The 5358-nt window shown below is 30.6% G+C and overlaps 1 long non-coding RNA gene across 1 annotated transcript in view; it reads right to left on the bottom strand.

Moving 5' to 3' along the window:
* Positions 1 to 4407, bottom strand: part of LOC140921112 (uncharacterized) — a 5791-nt gene extending 1384 nt beyond the window's left edge. Inside the window, exon 1 of the long non-coding RNA XR_012163977.1 lies at positions 3674 to 4407. This is a non-coding gene — a long non-coding RNA (uncharacterized lncRNA). The remainder of the gene's footprint in view (positions 1 to 3673) is intronic.
* Between the last annotated feature and the right edge of the window lie 951 nt (positions 4408 to 5358).

Raw genomic sequence — 5358 nt, 5'->3', positions numbered from 1 at the left:
AACGAGACATTAAGAGATTCCCCGTTCTTAACGCCCAGTTAACTTAAACGATTTTTCTTTAAAACAAAATATTAAGTAACCGAGGCATTAAGAGGTTCCCCCTCCTTAACGTCCAGTTAACTTAAACGGTTTTCAAAACAAAATATTAAGTAACCGAGACATTAAGAGATTCCCCATTCTTAACGCCCAGTTAACTTAAACGATTTTCAAAACAAAATATTAAGTAACCGAGACATTAAGAGATTCCCCATTCTTAACGCCCAGTTTACTTAAACGGTTTTCAAAACAAAATATTAAGTAACCGAGACATTAAGAGATTCCCCATTCTTAACGCCCAGTTAACTTAAACGATTTTTCTTTAAAACAAAATATTAAGTAACCGAGACATTAAGAGATTCCCCATTCTTAACGCCCAGTTAACTTAAACGATTTTTCTTTAAAACAAAATATTAAGTAACCGAGACATTAAGAGATTCCCCATTCTTAACGCCCAGTTAACTTAAACGATTTTTCTTTAAAACAAAATATTAAGTAACCGAGACATTAAGAGATTCCCCATTCTTAACGCCCAGTTAACTTAAACGATTTTCAAAAACAAATATTAAGTAACCGAGACATTAAGAGATTCCCCATTCTTAACGCCCAGTTAACTTAAACGATTTTCAAAAACAAATATTAAGTAACCGAGACATTAAGAGATTCCCCATTCTTAACGCCCAGTTAACTTAAACGATTTTCAAAAACAAATATTAAGTAACCGAGACATTAAGAGATTCCCCATTCTTAACGCCCAGTTAACTTAAACGATTTTCAAAAACAAATATTAAGTAACCGAGACATTAAGAGATTCCCTATTCTTAACGCCCAGTTAACTTAAACGATTTTCAAAAACAAATATTAAGTAACCGAGACATTAAGAGATTCCCTATTCTTAACGCCCAGTTAACTTAAACGATTTTTCTTTAAAACAAAATATTAAGTAACCGAGACATTAAGAGATTCCCTATTCTTAACGCCCAGTTAACTTAAACGATTTTCAAAAACAAATATTAAGTAGCCGAGACATTAAGAGATTCCCCCTTCTTAACGCCCAGTTAACTTAAACGATTTTTCTTTAAAACAAAATATTAAGTAACCGAGACATTAAGAGATTCCCCATTCTTAACGCCCAGTTAACTTAAACGATTTTTCACAAACAAACACACATTAAGTAAACAAGACATTAAGAGATTCCCCATTCTTAATACTCATTTAACTTAATGGTTTTCAAATTCCACACAAAACAAACTCAAACAAATTCTCACATTCAATTCATAATTCACACCAAAACACATCAATCAACAAACATCAAGTATGCACACGCCAAATACGATGAACACACATCAACATAATAAATTTCATTTATTCAAAATCTTACATACGTGAGGTAAATTCATTTTTCCGAAAACAATACTCCAATCCTAACAAAATTCGTTTCCACACAACCACATATAAGGCCCTAGATGCAAACTAAAAGTTTGGAAGGAGCCCTTACCTTCGCGTTAACTCTAATGTGCGTTTCCGGTACCGCGAGCAAATCCGGTAAAAATCTCCGCTCGCAACGTCGCCTCCAAATTGGTCCCCTAGCACCGTGGCGTGGTAGTGAGCAACTTTCCCTTCTAACTCTTCGCGAAATGAAGCTTGGATCTAGAAGAAATGGAGGGGTTTGTGTTTGAATCTCAAATACCGTTTTTCTTCGTTTTCGAATCAAAGAGGAAGAGTGGAGTTGCGAAATCCTTGTTCGAACACTCACCCAACCTTGGGTTAGTAGTCTTGAAGAAAGAAAGCAACGAAAGACGAAAATGGAGGAGAAGGGAAAATGGGGGGTCACGCGTAGGGAGGAAGAAGATGGAAATTCTGAATTTTTTTCCTTCCTTTTTCCTTTCTTTGTTTTTCCTTCCTTTCTATTTCCTTCTTTCCTTTATATAACCTTTTCTTTTCCTTTTCCTTCCTTCTAATTTCCTTTCTTTCTATTCTCTCCAAGCAAACATATATATATATATATATATTAAATATAACTTAACAAATATCTCAAAATATCTAGATATTTGTTAAATTACCATTTCACCCGTAACGCATTAAATTCTCTGTAAAGGATTTACCGCACTTAATTTAAATTTATTTATCGACGAGTAATTCTAAAACGGTGTCAAAAATAACTTTTTGATCATATAAACTCCATAATATTAATAACTTTGGCTAGAAAGCCTCCGAGGCAAAATCCAAAACATATAAAATACATAAAGTATACTTTAAAATAATGGGTCTTACATTATGAAGACGATTGTGGTGCAAAGCAAGAAGGAAGACAAAATGGAGGAAATAAGATGAGGTGTCATGGTGGAACTATAATTGTGATTTGTTCGAAAGTGACTTTAGGGTTTTGGGTGTATTGTGTAATTTTTAATTATATTGAAGATATTTTGGTCATTTCACCTATAAATTTTTTTTTTAATTTTTGTTCTTTGGGTTGGCTGCGACTATCCCTTTCGTGTTGATGCTCCGCCACTAAGGCAAAAAAGAGTAAGCAAAAGATGGGAAAAATAAAAGAGGAGATGGTGGTCACAATATATCTACAATTTGATTAACTGCTTTAGTTTATATTAGGTAAATCATGCGTGTTTGTGCTTGTCCCTCTTTTTGGGGAAACTTGTTTGCATCTTGACTTACAACCTACTTTCTTTATACATCTTTTCCCCTTTTCTATGTTCAACATATTAAAGATCATCAATGATCTCCATCATTTCTATGTTCTAATTAAGTAAATAAACTCTCACATTATTATTCTTGATCTCTACTACAGTGAGTGATTTAATTGACAATTTTATATAAATTAAAATAATGTATAAAAAAGTAAAAGAATTGTGTATTTGTGTATTTATGCATTCACTGTTATTATTAAAGCAACACAAAAAATATCGAATTGAAAATTGTACATGTACTTAATATTAATTAAAGACAAAATTAAAAAAATTAATTAATATTATATTATAAATTAAAAAAATTATTCATTTAAGAATAAATTATTTTTACAAATAGATTATTCATTGTGGGGTCAAGAAATTACATGTGAATCTTTAATTTTTGAAAATCTCTTTCATCATCTGAAATACAATCGTATATAAAACTTGCTTTTGAACACGTCAAGCATCCGTCTCTCATTTCCTTTCTTAAAAAGTAAAAAATAAATAAAAATTATTGAATTATAAGAGACCATAATTATATCATGCGTCACAAAATTTTGCCAGACTATATATGTATATATACTTTAATTAGCCATGTGTCAGAAGTAGAAATAAATAGTATAATTAACTAATGACTGAAAATATGATCACTAATTAAAATATTACATTAATTAACAAAAAAAATTTAAAAGAAAAAATAAGTTTGTCTCTAATTTCGTCATTAATTTTCTTGGCAAGTATTACATTAGAGACATATTTCTCATCTCGAGTTTTAAACACAAATTTAAGTATGTGGAATCATTGTTAAAAAACTTATACATTTATTTAATTTGAGTTAATTAATAAAAAAAGTTTTTATAATTTTCGTTATTCTATACTTACGGGGATTTATTTTTGTTGAAATGGGTATGTGAGTTGAGCTATCACTATTTCTTGTATTAGAGACATACCTTACTTGTGCTCATGATATTCGTAAAGAAGGTAGCTTTATTTCTATGCATAGCCAAGAAAATAAAAATTGACCGTTCAGTTGAGAGAAGTGGTTTTCAGAGAAATTGCATAATTCATGGGTTTGTGTGGACCCCTCTCCCTCTTCTTTTTCTTTCTTTACAATATATTCAGGATTTCACATGTTGAAAGTCTACCATGTATTTTCAGTAGTTGGCATTTTCTTTGTTCAACAGCAACACATGTAACTTCACAATCAGAATTCAATTCCCTTGAAATGAAAAAACTACCAAAATTGAATAAGTTTGTACCAATGACAAAGGAAAGTGAGAGATTTTGGGAAAAGGAGTTTAGATATGGTCAATGGAAATAGTTGAAGGAAAAGTCCTTTTTCTAAATTAAAGAATACATTTCCCAATATATGCTCTAATTTCTTTTTTGGCAGGTATTCATAATTCCATGTGCATCAATACACAAGATGCTTACTCCCCTTACAATAAGACAGGTCATTTCACATTCATTTTTGTTACACATTGTATTCAACACACAAGATGCTTATTCTAGAGGAACCATATTGGCTGTTATGGATCATGATTTTGCACTATTAAGTAATTGAAAGGAAAGGAAGGGTTGTCTTGTCTCAACTATTTTTGCTGACTCATCTGCCACTTTGAAGTTTCATGCATTTATTCTAGTGTGATTTTGGGTGCTCAATTGAAAACACCTAACTTTTTTGACACTGATTATTAACCTTATAGCATAAAACAAAAACGATGGTGATTGGTGACAGATACAGATGAACAAATTATATATATATATAGTACGCATGCATGTGAGCAAAAATTAAATTAATGTTTTCCAACCAACTTATTGTTTTAGTTGGGTGGGTGAGTTGATTATAACTTGTGTTAAAAGGTGTTGAGTTTAAGTCATAATTACAAAATTAATAAGCACATATTTTACAAGTGTTAGAATAGGCGAAAGTTCCCTTATTTGATAGAAAAAAAAATCGATGGCAAAATCTAAAGTGTTTTTTAGTGTACTTGTTAAAGATCCAACATAAAAATACTTTTTTACTTATGGTTGGAAGACTCTAGTAAAAAGATTGAATGCAATAGTTAAATTTTCGCAAAAAATTATTTCTTTTCAAAACTGTTGAATGGTATTTAGATCGAAACAAAATGCATTGCAAAATGATATAATGTTTTAACGGGTTTATAGAAAATGTGCCAATTGTTTGAATAGTGAGTGAAACGATATTCAATAAAAATTTGATACCACCTAAACCAAAGACAGTACACCAAAGATTTTGTTTTCAAAGAAATTCAAGATTGCTCAATTTTCACAAATTCAAAATTTTGAACCAATTATATATTAATAGTGACTAAAAGTAAAATATCAACAATGATATACAATCATATAACACATAGAGAAGTCATAAAGAGAAAGATAAGAGAAACCCTGCAATTTATAGGGTTTCACTACTTTGTTTTCACTCTTGTGGTGTATATCCTATCTTCATACAACTTGTATCACTACAAGAAAACATTTGTATACCTACGGAAAATTAGCCACGGATCATAATCCGTGGGTAAATTAATTGTTACCCACGGAAAAACCGTGTGTATTGTTGTATAAAATAAATTTTTTTTTAAATTAATTACCATGGTAATTCCGTAAGTAAAAT

Source organism: Cicer arietinum, chromosome 7, assembly GCF_000331145.2.
Source record: "Cicer arietinum cultivar CDC Frontier isolate Library 1 chromosome 7, Cicar.CDCFrontier_v2.0, whole genome shotgun sequence".
Taxonomy (NCBI): Eukaryota; Viridiplantae; Streptophyta; class Magnoliopsida; order Fabales; family Fabaceae; genus Cicer; species Cicer arietinum.
Note: the sequence above shows the minus strand (reverse complement) of the source record. Positions and strands in the feature narration are given on the sequence as shown.